The sequence below is a fragment of the Gossypium raimondii genome, chromosome 12 (genome assembly GCF_025698545.1).
Source record: "Gossypium raimondii isolate GPD5lz chromosome 12, ASM2569854v1, whole genome shotgun sequence".
Taxonomy (NCBI): Eukaryota; Viridiplantae; Streptophyta; class Magnoliopsida; order Malvales; family Malvaceae; genus Gossypium; species Gossypium raimondii.
In genome coordinates, this window is record NC_068576.1 from 16,345,558 (window position 1) to 16,371,628 (window position 26,071).

Here is a 26,071-nt window from a genome sequence, read left to right on the forward strand (position 1 = left end):
TTTAGGTGTGTTTCTGGAGGCGGATGTAAAGCCTTCGGGCTTGGCACTTAGTGACAAGTTGTGTTTCGGAGGGATGTTAGCCTACGGGCTTGGAACTTGGTGCCCAGGTGTGTTCTTGGATGGTTATCTCATTTGAGCGTTTTGGTGTGTTCTGGATGGTTAACCGTTTATCCGAATCTGTTATAACATTCATCTGGCATATTTTCAATGGTATAATGTAATTGATTTGGATTGTATCATTTGCAATTAAGCATAAAGCTTACTTGTGATTTGATTGTAGTTGACAGGTTTTTGGTGTGTTTTCTTTATTCTATATTAGATATGTTTATTCGGTAAGTTTATTGTTTTAACCGTTGAACCTACTAAGCTCTATTAAGCTTACTCATGTCTTTTCTCTTATTTCCTTGTAGATTACATTTTGTGGAATCGGAAAGTCGGATTAACTCAAAGAATCAAACTATCCGGATATCTTTGGGTTATATGGCATGTAATAGGTGTGTTTTGTATATACATTAAATACATATTTCTTGGGTTACTTAGTAGGTTAGTGTGAAGTTGTTTAAACTTGGTAATAACTTACTTGTATAGTTGCTTTTGGTTTAGTATGAAATGTGCATATAACTCTGTTTTGGCTAGTTTGTATAAATTCTTGAAAGTAGATGAGAAATGGTATATTTGGTTGTGAATGGACAAAATGAAATGATAATTATGGTATGTATTCTTATGTATGAACTTATAAGCTCCAATGGAAATTGTTGCGGAATGTTTTGTGAATGCATTTGTTTATTGAATTGTGGTGTCAATGAGGAGATATTGGTTAGACACATAGGTTGATTGTTTTGGGATGTTTTGAGTATGTTTGAATGTGATTTAAAGTTTTGTAAACATTTGTTTTTGGTATGTCTTGGCACATAAGCATATAGGTAGAAAATGGTTTGTTTTAGGGGCAATCTGTGTAGCACATTGCCTAGGACACTGGTTGTCACACAGTCATGTGCCACACACGGCCATTGTACACGGTCGTGTGTCACTGTTGTTTAAAGTGCAGGTTTAACACAGTCTGAGACATGGCCGTGTGTCTTAAGTTAGTATGTAACACGACCTACGACATGGCCGTGTGACCTAGCATCAAATACGTGTACGATTTGGCACATGGCCTATGACACAATCATGTAACCCTATTTCAAATACCCACACGGGCAGACACACAGGTTGGGACATGATCGTATGTCCAGAATTCGAGTGCCCACACGATCTAGGCTATGTCACATGGTCGTGTGACCCATGTGTAAAAAATTTTCATGCTTTTCAAAATTTTCTGTTTTGTTTCAAATTGATCCCTAATTATTTCCAAACTATTTTTAAGGCCTTGTAAGCTCGATTTAAGGCCCATAAGTATATTTACACTATAAATGTAATGTGTGTTTGAATGTTAGTATTTAATCTAAATTTTAGTTTCTATTTGAAGTTAAATGTTCTAAATTGTACTGTAATGCTCCAGAACCTTAATTCGACAACAGAGACCGGTTAGGGGTGTTACATTATCACAACTACAGTTTAATCAATTCTTAGATTGAACGTAGCATATTTGTAGTCTAGCAATTACATGCCATATAAACCTGTGATAGTGCGATATTGATTAATCCGATCTAACCCCTTTTTCCTTATAGATTTTAAAGGTGTCAGTAGAATCTAAATGTGCTGACTGTAACAGCCCGTTTTCAGTGAAATTAGAATAGTGGTTTTGGGACCATAAATATGATGAGTAAATTATTATTTTATTATTATTTTAATGTCTATGGAATGTTAGTGGGATTGTATAAAAATTTTGTTAAGAAATTTTGACGTTTACGTGCTTAATTAAGCGAAAAGGACTAATTCGTAAAAGGTACAAAAGTAGAGTTCTATTAGTTAAAGATATCAATTAGCTATGGAATTTAAATATGAGTGGATTCAAATGGTAATTAGGCCATTTTTATTGTTATTGGACAAAAATGGACATAAATTAAGTAAAAATTCAGTTAAAAATAAAGGTTAAAAATGTAATTAAATAAATAAGCCTTAATTAAATTAAGTAAAACCATGGTATCATCTTCTTTAACTTTTATTTCCATCGAAATTTGATGAAGGAGAAGCCATAGCTAGGTCTAGACATTCGGCCAAGTTCATCTAATGCATGTGAGTATAATTTTGGTACGTTTTTAATGATTTGTATGTTTTTGGGATCATTGTAGCTTAATGTAGCTAGCCCAAGGATTAATTTGCAAAAATGTTAAAGGTTTAGGGTTTTACCATGAATGTTCTTGCATGATTCGTGATGTTTAATGGAAGATTATGAGTCCTTATTGTTAAAGAAACAAGTTTTGTAAAGTATTTTTGATGAAAATGTCATTGAGGGACTTATTTGTAAACTTAGTAAAATGCCATGGTAAATGTAACAACCCATTTTTTAGTGGTGTCGAAAATAGTGGTTTCGGGGCCACCAATTCTGATGAGTAAGTTTGTAAATATTATTATTTAATATTTACAAGTCAAATGTGGTTTTGAAAAGGTTTTTGATATAGTGATTTTTGTTATATTGATGATTAATTAAATTCAAGTGGGAAGACCCTAAGGTCAAGTGATTTTAGAAAATGAGGTATCGGGACCTCGTTTCTATAAATTGAGTCGTAAATATTTTTTTAAATGTTTACGAAGTGTCATTAAGGTGGTATGTTTTGTTGAAAAATTTTAACGTTTCGATAGTTAATTAAGCGAAAAGGACTAAATCGTAAAAGTTGAAAAAAGTCAATCGCTATTAGTTTAAAGGTGTTTATTGATTAAAGAATCATAATTGGATGGCCTTAATGGGTAAATTACCCATTCTTAAGATGGTGGACAACTTAAGTTATAATTTCTTTTAATTTTATAAGTTTTATAAGTTATTTTATTATTAAAATAAAGAATAAAGGTTAAAAATATAATAATAATAAGAAAACATAAAGTTTTCTTCTTCATTTGGCTTGCTCACCACCGAAATACACTATTTTTATGCTTCAAGGTTCGGCTATGGCTATACCTTTGCATGGTAATCCATTTTTCATCCATTTCTTTTAATTTTTATGTTTTTGAGATCGTTGCAACTAGGTCCAGCTAGCCCGTACCTTCGATTTTGAAACTGTTAAAGATTTTGAATGTTGCCAGTGATGAATCTTGTGATTTTTTTATGTTGGATGATGAATTTGTAATGTTGATTGATAATTAAAAGTATTTTGTTAAGTGATTTTTGATGAATTTATCGATTAGGGACTAATTTGTTACAATAATAAAATTTTAAGAATTTGATATGAAATTCGTGCAAATTGGGTTGATGTGGGTGCCATGAAAATGTGGCTGTTATAAACTAGCATTAAAAATGGTTAATTTGCATGTTTTTGGCTCAGGACTAAATTGAATAAAAGTAAAACTTTAGGGGTAATTTTGTAAAAATATAAAAAATGACGAAATTTCATAAAATACATTGTTTTACTGTCTAAATTAATAGATTGAATGAAATAATTAATATAGATCAAGATTGAGTGGAAAATCAAGAATAAAAAATTACCAAAATGCCTCTATGCTTTTTCATTTCTGCAATTTAGCCAGGTAAGTTCGTATGAACTAAATTCTATATAATGTTGATTAAATTGAATGTTAGTATATGATTCTATTGTGATTGAATCATTATATATGATTCTATTGTGATTGAATCATTATATACTTTTTATTATGCAATTTATCTTGTCAAGAAACGATGAAAGTTCAACGACGTACGACGATTATCGAGCCCTATTTGAACCTTAGGAATACATAGAACACAAATGACATGTCATTAGGGTTACGATGTTTCAGGTGCTGGTCTTGAATGTCCTACCGGTGGCTGAGTTCCGGCATTAGTTGGGGATACTCGACAGCTTGTGTGAGCAGCACCGTGTAGCTACATTCCGACTGACAACTTGTGTAAGAAGACCCAGGTTACTATGTTTTGGGTGCTGGTCTTGAATGTCCTATCGATGGTTGAGGTTCGGCATTAGATGCTGATTCTCGACAGCTTGTGTGAGTAGCATCGTATAACTTATATTTTGACCAACAGCTTGTGCGAGCATACCCATTTTATAGATCGTGTGAGCTACGACTATATGTTTAGCACACTTTGTGTGAGCTTTCCCACGTATCCGATATTATTCTTAGTGGTTCAACGGGCATGAAAAGGGATGAACTTGTAAGGGTTCCAATTGATTTCACTACGACAATTGTAGAAATGTATGATGTATCGATGATCAAAGTAAGAATATTCATGATTATGAAAAGTATGATTTAAGTGATGCTATGTTTATTTACCATATCTTACCAAGTGACGATATAGCTTAGTTATGTGTTTAGTCACTAACTTGTGACTATGGTTAATGCTATGTTTATGTCTTATGTGTTATGCAAATGAAATCGTAAGTGTTCAATATGAATTAAGATATGTATGTATGAAACTCATTGAAATGGTGATACATGGAAAACATGATATGTTATGAGATGAATTATAATACCGAAAATTACTACAGAAGAAAGTAAGATAATATTCTTGATATAGTAAAATAAGGAAATAAAGTGATAAAAGGGTAATATTGAGTTATTTCAACATTGGGAAGTATATTATGACATATTAATTCAAGAAAGGATTAAATTGCAAAAGTGAGAAAAGTTTTGTTGCCAAGAGTAAATACTCAAAATTTGAGGGGTTAAAGTGTAAATACAAAAAATTTGAAGGACCAATAGTGTAACTATTTTAAGGGTGGAATAATCTAGAAACTAAGGAAAATGGATGAATTAGGACCAAATTGAAAAGGTGAAGAATTTTGAGGGACCAAATTACAGTTTTATCAAATTAAGTGATGACTCAAGGATGAAATTTCAAAAGATTATAAAGGGCAAAATGGTCAAATAGATAGAGAGAATTCTAGAAGGTAATGATGATGTTAGTGATATTTTTAATTAATTAATTAGATAAATTTTATATAATTAATATTTTATTAAGATTTTTAGTATTATTTTATTATTAAATGATTAATATAAAAGGGAGGAAAGATAATGAAAAAATCATCATCTTTCCATGCAACCAACGTTAGAAGAGAAGAAAACAAAGAAAGTTTTGCTTTTTTTACAATTTGGTCCTTTCACCAAAAATTCACTATTTTCACCTAGAAATCAAAGGTATTTCCATGGCTTCCAAGAAAGAAAAATAATAAGGAGACAATAGGAAGCTAGAATGTCAAGTTAGATTCAAGAAATAGAAGCTGGAGGAGAGAGAAAATCAAGTTAAAGATTGAAATCAATAGCACAAGGTAAGAACATCAAGATTTCAATATATTTTTAAGCTTGTTATTGTTGAAAAAGCATGAAAATGATGTTATAGTAGAGTTTTCTTAAATAAAGTCTTATGTTCTTGATATATTAGTGAAGAGAAATAAGTGAAAATGATGGGAAATATTATAGAGAGGAAATTAGGGAGTTATAAACTTAGTAATCAACATTTTGTAGTAAAACAGTTTTGGACAGCAGCAGTAGGTTAACTTTGAAAAATCACCATAAATTTTGGAAATCGAATTAGAGAATGAAAAAATATGTAATTAAATCTTATTAAGTCTAGTTTCTCACGGAAGAAACGTGTAAGTAATGGAATTGTAAATCATGAGATATAATAAGTTTTGTGAGACAAGATCAGAATGAATTTGAGTTCCCCTATTCTGATTTTGGAAAATCATAAAAAATTGAATAAAAATAATTAGAGAATTAAATTTATATTTTTAAAATCTTGAATGAGTCTATTTTCATTAGAAATAAACAGAAACATCATCCAAATTTTTTACAAAGAGATAATTAATTTTTAGTGAAGAGGGTCAGAATTGTCAAATAGTAAAACAGGGGAACTTTAAAGAATAAACTGTACTTATTGGCTAAACTAAAAATTCTGAAAATCTTATGATAAGAAGATATGTGAGTCTAGTTTCACAAGAATTTAGCGGATCTTAATTTGGAGTTCCGTAGCTCAAGATATAATAATTTAGTGAGTATGACTCAAGTGGATAGCTTTGAATTAATATATAAATAAATGGTGGAATTATAGATAATGTTACATATAAGCATATTATACATTAAGGATGTGGAATGGAGAGGAGGAGGAGGAAAATAAATGATTATTCAACTAGCATGAGTTCTCATTAAAAATGGCCAATTTGCATGTTTTAGGTTCAAGGGCTAAATTGAATAAAAGTAGTATTTTAAAGGTAAATTGGTAAAAATGTCAAAAAGTGACCAAATTGCATGAAATGAATTGTTTTATTATTTAAATCAATTAATTGGATGAAATATTAATTTATATCAAGATTGGGTGGAAATTCGAGGAAAATAGAAAATTTCTAAAATGTCCCTGAATTTTGGTATTTCTGTAATCTAGCCTTGTAAGTTCGTGTAACTTGAATTATATTCTTAGATGATTGAAATATATATATTGGATTGAGAAATTGATTTGAATTGTGAACATGAGAAATTGTGAATTGAATGAAATGGAAATGAAGCTTTGAATTAAATGAGTAAATATCGGGTCTCGTAAGCCCTATTTGTTGTGAATATAATATTTCGAGGATATGTTGTAAAGAATTATAAAAACACGTTAATAATTTAAAATTTTTAATTCGGATAAAATTTTGTAACTCAGTTTAATATGTATGCAAATGTATATCTTCTAGTAATGCCTTGTACCCTATTCCGGCATCGAATACGGGTAAGGGGTGTTACAATGTGACATCGCCAGATTTGGTCATAACATTTAGACCAGGTTTGGGATGTTACATGAATGATAAATCCAATTAAATCATGCTCAAGTATAATGGTTATCCATGTCAAATTCATATGAATCATTTAGACCGGGTTTGGGGTGTTTCATTTCTGGGTTTGGTACCATTTGGAAATGGTTGGTTTATGTCATTTAGGTGGTTATGAAGTGATAGAGGAATGGTCCAAATGGTAGGGTTATTTTGATATGGCATGAATCTAATATGGTATGGTTGTTATGTATTAATTGTGATATGTTTTGACATGGAAACAAAATAGTTGATAAATGGTAAATGTGCACATTTTTTGGTTGATTGATGATTGTGTTTGAGGTGCTGTTTGGCATATTGGTTGTATAGATAAATGACCTATTGAATTGGTCTTATTATGCATATTTTAGGTTTGTTTGAAAGCTTGATTGTATGTGTAAATGTCTTGTAAGTGTGAGCTTGAAATGGGTTAAATGAATGACTTGAAATTGGTCCATTTCTTGGCCACACGGCCTAAGACACGAGCATGTGTCTCAGCCGTGTGTGACATACGGCCACGAGACACGACTGTATGTACCTTGTAGGTTTTTAAAGGTTACATTTCGAGAGTTACACGGCCTGACACACAGGCGTGTAGCTTGGCCGTGTGATCCAAGTCAGAGAGTTACACGGGCTGGGACACGGCCATGTGTCCCTATTTTGAATGTCCACACGGCCTTAGACACGGGCATGTGTCTCATCTGTGTGAGTCACACGGCCATGTGACCCTTGTAGTATGAACTTTTCTATCTTTTTCCATGAAGTTCTAAATATTTTTGATTTAGTCCTGAATTGTTTCTAAAGTGTTTCTAAGGCCTTGAGGGCTCGAAAAAGGGACATTATGCATGTGTTTGAATGGAATATGATGTGTTTTATAATTGATTGTAATCAAATGTTTTAAAGTTAAAATTTTTTGATAATGTTCTGTAACCCTATTCCGGTGATGGATACGAGTTAGGGGTGTTATAATAAAATTGTGAAATGCTTATTTATATGGGTTGATATAGGTCCCTAATGAATTCGACTAGCATGAAATGAGGATGAAAAGGCTTAAATTTTAAATTATGAGCTTAAGGACTAAATTGTGAAAAAGTTAATATATTAGGGGTAACTTTGTAATTTTACAAAAATATAAAATAAGGATTGAATTGAATAGCATAAGTATTAAATGGATTGAATTTTCCTATTTAGATAAAGATAGACCTCGTACGGATCAAGATCGAGGAAAAGCTAAAGCCTCAAATTAGTTGATCTCGTTTCTATGTCTTTGTCATCGAGGTAAGTTCGTATGATTAAATAACGTTTTAATGTTATTTTGATCTATATGCTATTGTGTTAATTTTCCATATAATTAAATGATGGAAATCCAGCGATGTCAAGACGGTTATCGAGCCCCATTTGAACCTTAGGAATACGTAGGATACAAATGACATATCATTAGGGTTTTCATGTTTCGGGTGCTGGTCTTGAAAGTCCTACCGATGGATGAGGTCCTGTATTTGTTGCGGATACTATACAGCTTGTTTGAGCAGCACCGTGTAGGTTACATTCCTACCTACAACTTGTGTGAACAGACCTATTTCATAACTCGTGTGAGCAATGTAGATGAATGATTTATGCTATGTTTATGTTGAGGTATGAAATGTATGTTATAAAGTTGTGTTTTTACGGTAATATTTTGTAACCCTATTTCGGTGACATATATGGGTTAAGGGTTAAGGGTTCTCGGACTGAATGTAGCATGTACAGGTCTAGAAATACATGCCATTATATAACTTGTGATAGTGTGATAACTTCTGACTCGATTTGAAATATGTTTTCAAATAGATATAATGTCATCCGACCGAGCTGAGCCTGATGAGGCAGAAAGTAACGCGCAAGCCTCCTTCACGAAGTAGCGTCTAGTGGAAGTAGGCACATATCTTAGGGCCGGAGAGGAGAGGCTAAGGAAGCCTTCTTCTAGATGATGAATGAATGGTTCACCAAGTTAGTACGAACGAAACCTATGGCTCAATGACCTCCACCCCCACCTGTTCCCCAACCGGTCTGTTCCTTAGGGTTTGGAACCAATACGAGTGAGCAAGCCTCCAGTTGATAAAATCCATAAATATGGGGCTGAAGAGTATAGAGATACATCCGAAGATGATCCTGAAAAAGCTAAATTCTGGTTAGAAAATACGATTAGAGTTTTCGATGAAGTATCATGTACATTGACAGAATATGTGAAATGTACTATATCATTATTGAAAGATTTAGCTTATTAGTGGTGAGACACCTTTTTTTAGATTCTATCGAGAGATCAGATAGATTGGGAGTTCTTTTAGACTTAGTTTCCGAAGAAATATGTGAGCCAAAGATATCTTAATAAGAAATGTAAAGAGTTTCTTGAGCTGAAACAGGGCCGAATGACAGTATCTGAGTATGAGAGGGAATTTGTATGATTGAGTAAGTATGCCCGAGAATGGATACCGATAGAGGTTTCTATGTGCACACAGTTTGAAGATAGGTTAAACGAAGATATCAAGCTGTCCGTTAGGATCCTTAAATTAAAAGAATTTATAGTTTTTGTTGACAGAGCTCACAAAGCCGAAGAATTGAGTAAAGCAAAGAGAAAAGTCGAATATAAGGCTCATGGTTCAAGAAAGAGATTAGCAGGAAAGTCATACCAATCACCATCGAAGAAGCCGAAAGAATATCATGGTCGTTCGTGAGCTTCAGTGGGTTATCTAAGTAAAGTTAGAGGAAAACAACACGCAAGTTTGAAACATTAGCTTACGTCTATAGCAAGCGTAGGCAATGTTAAAAGAAACAAGCTCGAATGTCAGCAATGTGGACGATGACACTTTGGTGAATGCAGAATGAAAGATGAGGCATGTTTTAAATGTGGTTCGTATGAACATTATATTAGAGATTTCCTGAAAAGGTTTGACAAAGAAAAGGTTCAGACTACTCGACCGAGTAACACTGCTGCGAGAGGTAGACTGCCACAGAACACTAGAAATGTGGGAAATAGCCATAGTGGGACAAAGGAATCTACTGTGAGTTCTGAGCCACGAGCACTGGCTAGAGCTTATGTGGTTCGTGCTCGAGAGGAAGCTTCAGTGCCAGATGTTATCACTGGTATATCTTTGATACTAATGTTATTGCTTTGATTGACCCAGGGTCAACACATTCATATATATGCACGAATTTAGTGTCAGATGAAAAATTGCCTTTTGAGTCTACTGAATTTGTGGTTAAAGGAACAAATCCTCTAGGTTAGTATGTATTAGTTGATAAAGTCTATAAAAACTGTCTTTTGATGATTCAGGGTTGCAATTTTTTGGCTGACTTAATGTTACTACCTTTTGATGAGTTTTATGTGATTCTGGGTATGGACTGGTTAACTTTGCATGATGTTGTTGTGAATTGTAGACGAAAACATATTGTGTTGAAATGTCAGAATGGTGAAAAGCTTTGAATTGAATCAAATAGATTGGATAGTGTATCTAATGTTATATTGGCTATGTTAGCACAAAAGCCTGTCAAAAAAGGGTGTGAAGCGTATCTTGCTTATATATTTGACTCTAGAGTTTCAGAATTGAAGTTAGAATCGATTCCAGTGGTATGTGAGAATACAGATTTTTTTTAGAAGAATTACTAGGGTTACCACCAATCAGAGAGGTTGAGTTTCCTATTGAGTTGATGCCGAGAACATCTCAAATATCGATAACTCCGTATAGAATGGCACCTATAGAGTTGAAAGCACAGTTGCAAGAACTAACAGATAGGGGTTCTGCTCGACCCAGCTTTTTTCCTTGGGGTGCTCTTGTGTCATTTGTTAAGACAAAGGACGGATCCATGCAATTATGTATTGACTATTGATAGCTCAATAAGGTTACGATCAATAATAAGTATCCTCTTCCATGTATTGACGATCTATTTGATCAGTTGGAAGGTGAAACGGTATTTTGAAAGATCAATCTTCATTTTGGTTATTACCAGTTGCAAGTTAAAGACTCAGATGTACCGAAAACCCTATTCAGAACTAGGTACGAACATTATGATTTTCTTGTGATGCCATTTGGTTTGACTAATGCACCTGTTGTATTTGTGGACTTGATGAGCATAATATTAATACCTTATTTAGATAGGTTCATTATTGTATTCATTGATGATATTTTAATCTATTCACGAGATGAGACAGAGCATGCCCAGCAATTGAGAATTGTTTTGCAAACTTTGTGCAAAAAATATTTGTTTGCTGAGTTTAGAAAATGTTAATTCTGGCTTCAAGAAGTCAGATTTTTGGGACATGTTATATTAGCCAATAGCATTAGAGTTTATCCGAGCAAAATTTTTGCTGTGGTAGATTGGAAGCCTCTGAGAATTGTATTTGAGGTCAGAAGTTTTCTAGGTTTAGTCGGATATTACTGATCGGCTGTTTAACATCATAGCAATAATGTGCAAGCATACACTATTGGTACAAGTATAACAGACAGATGTGAGTCTGTCGGATATCGATCCAACAGGGATGGTTGTCTTTTGTCTATTAATGTTGGTGCAATAAATAGATAGAAACGAGATAAATTGTGAGGATAGTTGTCAAAGAAACAACTTGAAAACAATAAAATAAAATATGATAATGATAAACTGAGATCCACAACATGAATCTTCTGCAGAATACTAAGTGCTTACAAGGTATAAAAGGATAAATGATTGTCGAGGCAATAAATTTTAATGTATATCTTGCCAAGCGTCACTCCTCTATTTAGTCTGAGAATTAAACATGCACATTAACCCCACCTTCAGATGATGGCAATATGGCACTATTAAGAACATGTGGACTAAATTTCTATAATCCTCGCTCAACTTCCGTTGTAATGCTTGTTGGCTCGCACTGTCACTGCACTTTCTAGTGTCAGTGACTGCAATAACAGTTCCGTGTTAGGAAACATTCAAACCCCAGAATTAAAGAATAAAAGCAAGATTGAATAAGATAACATTTAACCAAGAATTCCTGTGTACTTCCATACAAACAAAAAACAAAAAGTAATCACCAGCATTTAAAAAGAAATAAGAAAGAACCGAGTGGAGAATACTATTCCTAGACAACTCGTCTTAATCTCTCTATTCCCTCTTGTCTCGCGCTTAGGTCTCCTCGTCAGAAGCAATCTGCATCAATTTTCATGTTGGCTCACTCGTGAGAGGCTTAAGCTACCATGGCCGCAAGCTTCAAGGTTGGATAAAGAATATGGTGGTCAAGAAAATGCTCTCCTCCCTCCATTTTCATTTCTTCTCATGTCAACCTTTTATGTCCTCCTCCAATAGTACAAGTGTCCTTTTCTTAGAATTATTCTGTCCTTGTACGTACAAGTTGGTTCTACTAGACTGGACAACTAATGCATTTTTAGTTCTTATCCGGACAACTGTCAGGTGCGGTAAAAATTCTGGACGCAATCTAGAATTAACTCATGCAGCAACATTAATGCAAAAAGATAGCAAAATTAAGGGTAAAATAGGTTAGGATTCACTAAATTGTAAAATACAATTTACTAAACTGAAAATGCTAAAATATATGTCAAGAATAACTATATGGGAACAAGTTAACCAATAAGTAAGGAGGAAAACCTATGTTCTTTCTAGTGCTATCCCACCCCCAAACTTGAGTTTTTACCTATCCTCAAGTAAAACAGAAACTAGCAAGGCTACAAAAAGTTTACTAAGACAAATGATCATTCTAGTAACTTGAACCCTCTAAATTCCCAATGAATGAATCACATTCAGATGAAAGAATATTGCATCAACAATACTTAAGCATGATTGAATAAGGTTGTAGCTTCATTAATGCTAGCATCATGCTTCAAACCCTAAGTTCTATCTACCAATACAACATTTATTGTACAATACTAAGTATTTATATATTATATATTTTTTCGAAATAAGGGATATCATTGTATTAATGTACCATTGTTCTTGAGAAGTAATGATAGAGCGCAACAAATCCCCAGGGAGTACGTAATTACACCGACACACACTCATGCAGCGACAGCCTTTGGCCAGATTGATTTTTCTAACGCTTGTATTTGAGTGTTCCCTCTTTAACATTCCATAATACTCCCACTTTGGAGTGTCTCTAATTTATAACTATATATATCTAAGTAGCTGTAAAATGCAGATTCATTCAAGATTTAATAAATGATAGTAGTCATCAATTACTAATGCAACCTAATCCATTCATCAAAGAATTGAAGCTACAACCTCCTGTCAAATTTATCCAACTCATTCATTGATAATTCACATTATTCAAGAATTAAGCATCAAATTTAACAAAAATTTTTGAACAATTTTCATTAACTATAATTAAACCTTGCAGGCTTCATTACCAATAATAAAAATTGACATGTGGGTGCATTTCAAAGCCCCATGTGCATTCCCCAAACTTAAAGTTTGCATTGTCCCTAATGCACTAACATGAAAATGTAATGACAATAAAAATGCAATGACAATGTGTACTTATCAAAATAAAACTTATAGCTACATGCAATGCATGAATACTACAACTAAAGCTTAAAATAAACTAACTCATTTATCTTCATCCATCGATGTGGCTACACGATGTTTCTTCCTCCTTATTTTCTTCTTCTCTTTCTTTCGTTTTTTATCCTTGGAGCGCTTTCTCTTCTTTTTTTGGGCTTTACACGATCCTCATATTGGTCCTCAGTTTCTGGCTTTGCCCGACATCATCGGCTGCTTCCAGTGTAGGAGAGGCCACCTAGAGTGGTCCAGTGTAGACCACTATTGCCAATGAATTGCATTGCTCCTCACTGGTTACCTCAGTAACTTTTGCCGGTCTCTCTCCATCTTGCTCCAAATTATCAATATTTGCATCCACAGACCTGGGTGCGGTGACAATGTGAACAACAAAATCTTCCTCTTCTTTTTCTTTTTCATCTTCAACAACTTCCGCTTCTGAGCAACAACTTCCTTCTCAACAATAATGTCCTCTTGATCAACAAAAATACCATCATCAAAAAAGTTATCAATCTTTCACAAGCATTTTTTAATGTCCCTAGATTCATCTTATTTTTCACTATCAGAGACCTGCACAATGGGAGGGGATACCACCGATCTGTCTCGGTCTTCTAAGTCATCATCCGCAGATAAGAATTCATAATTTTGAATGCTTGGTAGAAACACTGGGTGTAACAACCCGTTTTCAGTAAAATTGAAACAGTGGCTTTGGGACCACAAATTCGACGTCAATTTTTTTTTGTATTTTATAATTATTTTAATGTCTACAGCATGATACTAGGGTCGTATAAAAGTTTTGCAAAGAAATTTTATCAATTGCATGTTTAATTTGATAAAAAGGATTAAATTGAAAAAGGTGCAAAAATTGAGTTCTATAAGCTAAAAGGATTAAATAGCTTTGATAATAAAAGTTTAGAGGGTTTATGTTGTAAGTAAACCATCCATAATGTGAGTGGAGTTATATGGACACAATATTAATGATTTTAAAGGTTATTAATTAAGTTTAAAGTTGTAATTTAATAAAATAAACTAGTAAAATAATGAAAACAAAAATGTATCATCTTTCTAACCCATCTTCAATCGAATATAAGAAGCAAAAACTCCGTTATTGTGCTTTTGAAGGTTCAACCATAGTCTCCTTGCATGTGAGTGCATTTTCGACTCGTTTTTAATGATTTCTATGTTTCTGGGATCGTTGTAGCTTAATCTAACTAGCCCAAGGACTAATTTGTAAAATTTTTAAAAGTCTATGGTCTTACATGAATGAATGTGTAACACTCCTTACCTGAGACCGTTGCCGGAGTCGAGCAGAAGGCGTTACCTGACTTAACTTACTAATTCGGAGCTTAAACTTTGCTTTTAAAATTAATTTGTTCACGTTCAATCAATATGACCCTAAAAAGGACCCTCGAGACCGTAAAGCATGCAACAGAAATGGTTCGGGTCCAAACCGGGAACATTAAAAATTTTCCGAATACTTAAACAAATCAAAATAATTTATTTCACTACTCACAATAAAACTATCCACTTTTGTGACAGTCACTAATTTAATTATAACTCGAGTTATGAAACTCAAAATTTAGATCTGTAAATTTTCCCTAAAACTAGACTCATATATCTACTTATCACAAAATTTTAGAATTTTTGATTACCCAAATAGTATAGTTTATTCGTTAAAATCTCCCATATATTCTTGTCAATGATTCGACCTCTATTCACTAAAATCAATTATCTCATTGTATGGGATTCATATGGTGCTTATTATTTATATTAAAAATAGACTCACTAGGGAATCTAGAAATATAAATTATGACTCATAATTCTTTCTATAAAATTTTTAATGATTTTCTAAAGTTAGAACAGGGGACACCAAAAACCATTTTGACCCTGTCACACTAAAATTCAAATATTACAAAATATAAAATTCCTTTGCCTACACCGTTTCTTTCATGTGAAAATAGACTCGGTAAGCTTTAATTATATACCTCATTCACTCTCTAATTTCATTTCTACTATCCTTGGTGATTTTTCAAAATCACGACAATGCTGCTGTCTAAAAACTGTTCCATTGCATATTTTTACTCTTTTATAATTTCTTTGTATTAACTATCATTTTGGCATACATAACACCAAAACATGTTCTTAAATAGACATTTTAATAACTAATCATTATCGAATATTTACATGCTATTCATTAGACATATCATAAGGACACACACACAAAATGACTAAGTCCCTATACATGTCATATAAAACGTTTCGAACCACAAAATACTGAGATTGTCTGTTGAGAGTGTGAAACAATCTCCGACGCCCTTACGATCCCTGAATTGGCTTGGCAATACTATAAAAAAGAAGGAAAATAAAGGGAGTAAGCGTAAAGCTTAGTAAGTTTACAAGAAAATAAATAACAACATTTATCATAACAATTATACTCATAAATCATCATCAAGTATCATGGTCTTTGCTTATTTTTTACTTACTCTCTTGCTTGTTTACTTACTTGCTTACTTAAATAACTCATGAATATAACTTACTCCTCCCTTGCTGAAATTTCTTTTTCTCAACTGATAACTGAGATATTCTTAACCCTTATTTAATGTTTACTTGTTTACTTATTTGCTTACTTAAATGTCATGACATTTGTATCCGATACGTTCCTAATGTTTAACGGGGCTTTTTAACATTGATTCTCTATCATCTCATATTAGAGTCAACATTAAATAATTTCATGAAATAAGTACATAATTTCTGGAAAATAAAAACATTAATAATAATTATTGAAATATTGCATTTATTTACCGTAAACTTACCTCGGTACAAAATACGACCAAATCTAGCAACTTAATCCTCAACCTTTTTCTTTCCCCGGTCTAACTTCAGATTTCATTCCTCTTGATCTATAATAGAAAATTTAGCTTATTTAATACTCACATTCATCAAAATAGTCCTTGACTCAAACTTTGGAAAATTATGATTTTGCCCTTAAACTTTTCCATATTTCCACTTTTTCCCCAAAGCTCGGAAATTAAACTTCATCCCTTATTCTTTTATGACATGTTGTACATCTTTCCTTTCTATGGCAACATCAAATTCCCACTCTAACATTTACTTATGAACATTAGGCTTTTTATCGATTATGTCGTTTTACTCGTTTTGACTTAAAATCGCCTAGCAAAAGTTGTTTAACATAATTTCAAGCTGCATTTTCTACCATAAAACATCAAAATAAATACATTTTACCTATGGGTATTTTTCCAAATATGAACCCTAACATAAATTAATGGTAGAATAAGCTAAACTGAGTTACGAGGACTCCAAAAACGTAAAAAAAAACATTAAATACGGGGCTTGGATGCACTTACTATGAGCTTGAGAAAGTGAAGAAACCCTAGCTATGGTGTCCCTTGAAGTTTTGGCCCTTATGGAAGAAGATGAGCACATTTTGCCATATTTTTCCCTTTGAATTATTTTTATTACCAAATGACTAAAATGCCCTTCATTAAAAATTTAGTTGTTTTTATCTATGCATGCAAATTTTTGTCCATAAAAATCTAATGGTCTAATTACCATATAAGGACCTCTACTTCAATTATGCACTTCAATTAAATCCATTATTATCTAAAGCTCATATTAACCCACTTTTGCAATTAAACCCTAACATGCAATTCAGACATACAATCGCTGAAATTTCTTATCGGTATTCTAACACATGCATCCAATCAATCGGTAAATCATAAAAAATAATCACAATAAACTTTTCTATCTAAAATTCGTGGTTTCGCAACCACTATTCTATTTAGGCCCTATTTCAGGATGTTACAGAATGCTAGTTATTTTTTATGTTTGGTGGATGAAAATGAATGCTTGATGATAGTTGAACAACTTTAGTAAAGGAAATTTTGATGAATTTGTCAATTAAGGGTTAAATTGAAAAATAGAAAACTATTCAGGGTTAAATTGTGAAATAAAGCAAATGTAGGCCTTGGTAAGGACATTAGTAATATTAGGCTATAGTGGGATTGTATTAAATTGCATGAATTTGCATTTTTATGAGCTAGGGACTAAATTGAATTGAATTTAAAATTTAAAGGGCAAAGGTGTAATTTTTCCAAAACATGATTTTTGGATTAAATTGAATAGAATGAATTTTGATTGAGTTAAATTTGATTATATAGATCAAGAAAAGCAACGTACGAATTTAGAACGGGGAAAGGAAAAAGTATTGGATTAATCAATCATTTGTCTCCGTACGTGTTTGAGGTAACTTCGTATATTTAATTAGCATTGAATTATGTTTAATTTAAATGCCTATGTGCTATGTATATTGAAATTATTACTCTAAAGAAATATCCAACGAAGTTTTGGTGACTTTCGGATCCCGTTTGAACCTTAGGAATATATAGGATACAAATGACATGTCATTAGGGGTTACCGTGTTTCGGGTGTTGGTCTTGTGTATCCTATCGATGGCTGAGTTTTCGGCATGTGTTGTGGTTACTTGACAGCTTGTGTGAGCAGCACCGTGTAGCTACGTCCTGGTTAACAGCTTGTGTGAGTAGACCCACTTATGGCTCGAGAGAGAGCATTGATACGAGATATGAGATATTAGTGGTTTCGACCATATATTGGCACATAGTGTGCGAGATTCCCATGTATCCGATATTATTCTAGTGGTTCAACGGGTATGCAAAAAGGGAAGGATCGGTATAATCATCGACTTATAATGTCACGAAAGCATGGAAAATGTATGATAAGATATTAATTAAAGATTTTTAGTATGTTCATAATAAAATGAATGTTTAGATGGAAAGTTAAAGGAGGCTCTTTGTTGTGTAATAAGTTTGGTTAATTTATATGCTAATCATATTTGTGAATTATTGTTGGTGCTTAGGCTTGTGCCAAGCAATGTTGGATATGTTCACCATTTGCCTTTAAGCTTTAATAATGAAATGGTAAATAATGTCAATGATTTATGAACTTACTAAGCATTATATGATTACTTGTGTAATTTTTCCTTATGTTTCTAGTTAATCAGAGGTTCTTGTAGTTTGAAAGCTTGTCAGAGATCCATTTGCGGTTTGGAAGCTTGTCAGAGATCCATCACACTATCCATCAGTTATATCGGTATATTTTAAAGATTTTGAGTCATGTTTATAATAGCATGTATAGGTGTTTTGTTTGATGAATTGTAGCCATTAAGTGTAGATTGTATTTATGACATTATGGTTGATGTTCTATTTGGTATGATGTATATTTATGTGGTATTTTGTGTGGTTGCTAACTTGATATTGTGATGGTTGAAATGATGACATGGGAATGATATAATATGAGTTGGTGAATGGTGTAAAGGGGATAATCCATAATGTTGCTAATAGCTTGATTTGGTAGTTTGAAAGTGATCATCTTTTGGTCAAGTTTGTATGTTATAGGTTAGTTGGGAATATGGCAATTTTGTATTGATTATTTATGCAGATTTGGTTTATGAACATTTTGCCAAATATAGCATTGGGATGATCCAAATAGTAGTTTAGATGTGGAATAAAACCGTTAGGTGTTTAAGTAAAATTGATTTGGTTAAATTGAGGTGCCATTTTGGCATATTGCTTGAATAGTTAGATTCTAGTTTGTTTAAGCTTGGATATGCATATGCAAAGTGAATTTTGAATACTTCATTTTAGGTGCAATTGGCTTCTGCATGAGTTGTGAGTTTGGGTGAGAAAAATGGCTTGGAAATAACCTATTTTTCGTCCACACGGGCAGAGACATGGACATGTGTCTCAGCCGTGTGTGACACACGGCTAGGCGACATGGCTGTGTGTCCCCTTTAGCTTACAAAGGGTTGCAAGATAGGCTATTACACGACCTAGCACACGAGCGTGTTGCTTGGTCGTGTGACACAAGTCAGTGAGTTACACGGGTGTGGACACGGGCTGGGACATGACCGTGTGTCCTTATTTTGAATGCCCACACGGCCGTGTGAACCCTGCAGTTTGAAAATTTTAACTTTTTTCAAAAAATTTCATACGTTTCTGATTTAGTCCTGAATCATTTCCAATGTCTGTTTTGGGCCTTAAGGGCTTGTATAAGGGACCGTATGTATGTTTTTGGTTTGATATTATTATGTTTTACTTGGTGGTTTATTTATGAATTAAATTATTCGTTGTGCAGAGTAATGCTTCGGTAATGCTTCATTGGTAATTATGGTAGTGGGGATGGGCTCAATTGGCTTAATGTGGCTACAATAGAACTGTTCTAGGCTTTGGTATAAGCATAAAACAAATTCTCGGGCTTTTCCATATCCTCTATTGTAGCGACAACCCTAATCCGCCTATTGTTGATGGAATTGACCATTTTTTTGACATCCTTCATTTTACGCCATAATGATGTCTCTGCATTCAGGTTTGTTCCTTTCCTATCGGCTTTGGTTTTGCCCTTCCTTGTCTTTCTTGTTTCTGCCTCATTCATTATCGGTGTCTCTTTGCCACGAGTCATTGTTTCTATAGAGGCCTCATTGATCTGGCCCTTATTTTTAAGGACTTCTTCACCATCACGGGGCATGATTCCTCTTTGCTGGCACAATAACATCACCAATGATGGGAAAACCAATATTCTAGATTGCCTTGCGACGTACTAAGCAATTTCCTGGTGGAGTATTGTGCTGATATCAATCTTTCTGCCTTTGACGATGGAATGTATCAGACACATTCTATCAAGGGTGACTGTAGTGTTGTGAGTAGACGGCTTTAGCCTGTCGTTGACAAAATGAGACAAGATTTTTCTTTGCAGCATCAGGAAGAAACAGTGCATCGTATAATTCTTTTTATGGGAAGCCATCCACAATGCTCCTTCGACACACAAGTCTTTCACGAACAAGTCTCATTTTTCATCTGTGATATCCTCAATGAACTCGGAGTGTTCGTCTATATCCACCTTGGTGTTGTGCATCTCGTTGATTTTTTAGCGTCCCATGGTATTTAGCCTTCTCGAACAAAAATGAACTCTAACTCATGATCATAAAGGTTAGCATAAAACTCATGTGCCAGTGAAAGTGAATAGCTTCCACAATGGGTGCAAAAAGTTTCCTACTTCAACTTCGAGATGGTTTTGTAGACTTGCTTACCCAAGTCTTGTTGTTGCGAAAGGGAAATACCCTGTTCGAGGTGGAAGTCTTTCTTCAACATGTTGTCTTGAAATCATTCCTTTTTTCATTTTATTCAAAAAGATTACTGGCTCTTTTTTTTTGCACTGGCCTGGGGGATTCCGATTCACGAACTACGGTAGCAGAGGACGCATGTTTTTCAGCAGGTTTGGTTGCTTTCTTGATCGAGCCCCTCATTTTTGCCATCTTTTGTTAAGGGAAAACCATTTAAAGTTGACAAGATATGATTTTGAGAAGAAAAAGTAAATAAAAATGGTTGCTTGAATGCGTTACAGTCGGTACAGCAGAGGAGGATTTATAGTTAATGAAAGAGGAAGATAGAGAGGCGTGTTGTTTTGTGGAGAGATATAAAGCTGGCGTGAATAGTTTTGTCCAATAGAAATTGTGCCCGCTCAGAAGGATCAAACGACTGAGTGATTTTTGATCCAATGGTGGAATCTAAATTTCCCTAAATTCTAATGAGTTATAAATGATAGTACTGAATTACGTAATGCATTGACAATAAAATTTGAATACGTCAACAATGGTACCTAATTATTCTCCAAAAAGGAAGGAAAACAAACTTTAACAAAATATAAAAAAGTAAACTAAAATCATGGAGTAATAATTAAAAATTAACATTTTTCGACCAATTTAATGGTCTCTGCCTACTTTTGATCACTGTTGCCAAAATAATGTTTTAGCGTCGTCCATTTACTTTGAACTGGTGTCCATCACGTAAATCTCGAATTGCGACTGCACCATGAGGAAATACGTTGACAACTTCAAAAGGTTCAGACCAATGTGACCACAATTTACCTAGGTGCAATTTAAGTCGAGAATTGAATAATAAAACTTGTTGACCCACAACAAATTGTCATTGTAAAATAATCTTGTCATGCCATCGTTTGGTCTTTTCCTTATAAATCACAGTGTTTTGATAGGCATTTCTCCTAATCTCCTCTAGTTCAGTGATATCCAACAACCTTTTCTTTCCAGTCGCTTCGTAGTCCATGTTCACTTGCATGATTTACCACATTGCTTTGTGTTCCAATTCAACTTGCAAGTGACATGCTTTTCCAAAAACCAATTGATACGGTGACATCCCTAATGGATTTTTGTATGCTGTCCGTAATGCCCATAAATCATCATCCAATCAGAAAGACCAATCTTTCCTCGAAGGGTTTACAACCTTCTCAAGAATGTTCTTAATTTGTCTATTTGATACATCGGCTTGTCCATTGGTTTACAGATGATAAGTAGTAGCCATTCTATGACTAAGTTCATATCTTTTCAGTGCAGTTGCCACTTGGTTGCAATGAAAGTGTGTACCCTGATCATTAATCAAGCCTTTGGTATGCCGAAGTGGGTGAAAAAATTTTAGCACTATATTTGCATCATCTTTTGGGACTGCAACAGCTTCAACCCACTTCGAAACGTAGTCAATAGCTACTAATAATGACAGCTAGTAACAAAATTGTGGGCGTCTTTCTCTGTGGTATGCCAAAATGCGCTGACACCTATCACATTGATTCACAAAATTGTGGGCGTCTTTGAATAATGACGAACAGTAGAATCCTGGATGGAGAACTTTAGTAGCAGTTCTCAGACCACCGAAATGACCTCCATAAGGAGCATCATGACAATGCTTCTGGATTTGAAGCATCTCTTCCGGAACACAATGTCGAATGATGTTATCATTGCATACCTTGAATAAATACGGCTCATTCCAATGATACTTCAGTACGTCATGAAGAAATATCTCAACACCAAGTGATCAATAAATACAGTAACCTTTTTCACAAAGGGATATCTCAATGTCGAGTGATCAATGAATACAATAACCTTTACACCGACAAGATAAGAACGAAACTTGTCGAAAGCAAAGACTACAACCATCAATTCTTTCTCTGTGGTGGTATAATTGGATTGAGCTTTGTAAGAGTTTCGTTAGCATAGTAGATGGTGTGAAATATTTTTCCCTTTCATTGTCCTAGAGTCGCACCCACAGCAAAGTTGCTTGCATCGCACATAACTTTAAAAGGTTGAGACAAATCTAGTGCAAGGACAATGGGTGCATCCACTAGCTGCTTTTTTAATCGAATAAAGGCATCCAAGCATGCACTGTCAAAGAAGAATTTTTGATTCTGTTCCAGCAATAAGCATAAGGGCTTTGCAATTTTTGAAAAATATCTAATAAACCTTCGGTAAAACCCCGCATGTCCAAGAAAACTGCGAATACCTTTCACATTTTTTGGTGGAGGTAATTTCTCAATGATTTCCACCTTAGCTTTGTCTACTTAAATGCCTTGACTAGAGATGTGATGGCCTAACACAATGCCTTCAGTTGCCATGAAATGACATTTTTCCGGATTCAAGACAACATGTGTGTCCTCACATCGTAAACACTTTATCCAAATTGTCAGTGCAATGATCAAAATCATTCCCATAGATTGAGAAATCATCCATAAAAATCTTTAAAGAGTTTTTGATCATATCTTAGAATATTACCATCATGCACCTTTGAAATGTGGCTGGTGCGTTGCAAAGACCGAAAGGTATACGGCGAAAGTGAGTATCAAAGGGGTAAGTGGAGGTTGTTTCCTCCTGATTCTCCAATGTAATAGCAATTTCATTGTACCTAGAATAGCTGTCTAAAAATTAATAATAGGCCTTTCCAACAAGCTGATCCAGCATTTGGTCAATGAAAGGAAGTGGGAAGTGATCCTTCTTTGCGGCTGCATTCAATTTGCGATAATCCATACAAACTCGCCATCCCTCGGGAATGCGTGTAGGAATTAATTCGTCCTTATCGTTGCGAACCACAGTGATGCCACTATTTTTTGGTACGCATTGCACTGGACTTACCCAATTGCTATCAGAAATCGGGTAAATAATTCCAGTATCAAGCCATTTTATGATTTCCTTCTTGACAACTTCTTTCATCTTCTCGTTAAATCTTCTTTACTGTTCAATCGATTGCTTGCCTTCATCTTCCAACTTGATCTTGTGCATGCAAAAAGAAAGACTAATATCTTGAATATCGGTAATACTCCAAGCAATAGCTTGTTTATGTTACTGGAGAATATGGATCAATTTCTCATTTTGAGTTACATCTAGTGTTGCGGAGACAATAGCTGGGAGAGTATTGTGATCACACAAAAAGAAGACATATTTAAGATGAGGAGGTAGTGGTTTCAATTCTAGAGTAGGAGCTTCTTCAATAGATGATTTTAAAATTGGGGTTGTTCTATTGGCTAGGTCTAAGGAATCAATCTTCCATCCATGCTTGAGTTCAAGATTATTAGCTTCAACCATGTTGTCACAATTGTCTAAGGACTCGACATCCGATGTCACTGTAAACTCTTCAGAAAGTACTGTGCTTTGGTCATTGAATTCCTCCTAATTTAGACCATCTAACACATCGACAATATAACATTCTTCTTTGTCCTTTCATTGAATAGATTCAAAAACACTGAAGGTGACTTGTTCGTCACTAATTCGCATGGTTAGGTCACTTTTGTAAACATCAACAAGATTTCAGTCGGTGGCTAAAAATGGTCATCCTAAGATCATGGAAACCTCCTTGTCTGCCTTACAGTCAAGTATGATAAAATCAGCCGGAGAAACAAATTTAACCACACGAACTAAGACATCTTTAATTTTCTCTTCAGATTGAGCTAAGGATCGATCAACTAGTTGTAAGAGTATGCCCAAAGAACAATCATGAGATGTAGAGTACCTACAGATGATAACATTGCTGATCCCCTGACCAAGCCTCTGACACAGCAGAAGCATGATCGTCACACTAAGTCGCTTGGTATTAGATATATGAGTGATTGGTCTTAGTACTAGTGGGAGATTGTAAGGGTATGCCCAAAGATCAATCATGAGATGATTGTAATAACATACTTGATTTTTCATGTTTATTAATATAAGGCAGTACCATTATTATTTCAGTTTCTTTTCTGTGTGTATAAATAAACTGTTTTTATAATAATGTCTTGAGAATAATATGATTATTCTTAAAAGGTCCTTAGTTAAGTATTATTCTTGGCTAGGACAACAATAATGCATTAAGGCTAACATGTAGTTGGTTGATGATAAAGAGTTGTCATTGATATGGAGTGTCAAAATCAATGCATGAATATGTGTGTTAGAGAACAACATATTGGACTGACCCGCTATGGGTATGTTTCTTGGATTATTATGTAATTGTCACAACATTACTCATAGTGATTAATATGTATATGATCCTCAGACTTGAGATCATCATTATCCCAACATCGTGAGTTATATATTTTGATACAGTCAAACGTACACCGTAACTGGTTATTCTATAAAGGTTGATGTTGGATATACCACAATCTATGTAGAGGGATATGGTTGATCAATATAGGATAAGTCCCTCCTACATAATGGGAGTAATATCTTAGGCCATTTGATTGAGTGAGACTAGAAATGCATGGCCATACTCAAATAAGTTGATATGAGATGTCATACTTATTTGTATATCATAGTCTAATCAAGATATCAAGGAACATGGGATGGACTATACAAGTGTGACTATTCCATGACTTGTGTCCATTCCAGAGATAAAAGGACTTAAGGATTAATGCATTAAAGGTTAATCACAAAAGGTTATGTCGAATCATGACTTCTTGTAACTTAGGTAGCAATGATGCATTCTAGATGCCACTCATTTTTTGTAACATTAGAATCGTTCTAGTATTACTGCTAAAGTTATAAGAACCTACAGGCTCACACCCTATGGTTGAAATGAACGGAATAAAACATAGTTGGTATTGTGTTTGGTTGTCACATGAATTAAATTAATTATAGAATTAATTTAATTGGGCAATCAAATACCGAACATATTATATGTACAAGAATGTTATATGCATAATGAGAACACAATTCTATTAATATATATGAATTTTGTTTGTATATAAATTTAAATGAATATAGTTTACCGAAATGTTTGTTATAATTAATGTAGTTATAAGTTTTGGTTAAAACATTATTATATTTATTTATTTTAATTATGATTATTATGTTTGGATAAAAATATATATACCAATTAAAAAAAACCCTAATAAAAAGATTAAGTATTTTTGCTTATGAGGTCTAGCAATCGTCAAGCAAAGTTTTCTCCAAAACAATTTTGGAGATTTTCTTCCGTTCATTGTCAAACTGGGTGGATTACGTAGAGGTCGAAATCACAAAAGGTTGTGGCTTGGTTTGATAGTAGATAAGAGTTCTCATTGCCGAGGCGTCGCTGTCTACTGTGATTGAAATTATGGTAATTTCGAAACCATTATTTCAACCCGATTCGCTCCTCGCACATGGATCCATGGGTTGGATCGTTGGAATTATTTTTTTATTATTAATTTTCATTGCGCCACGGTGGTACAAGTGTTAAGTAGTGGTATCAGAGCCACTTGTGTGATACCGGGTTTAAATACTTGGGTGATGCAAATGTATAAGACGTATGCTTTAATTTTTTGACGTTTTCGATTGTTTAAATCGTTTAAGCATAACCTGA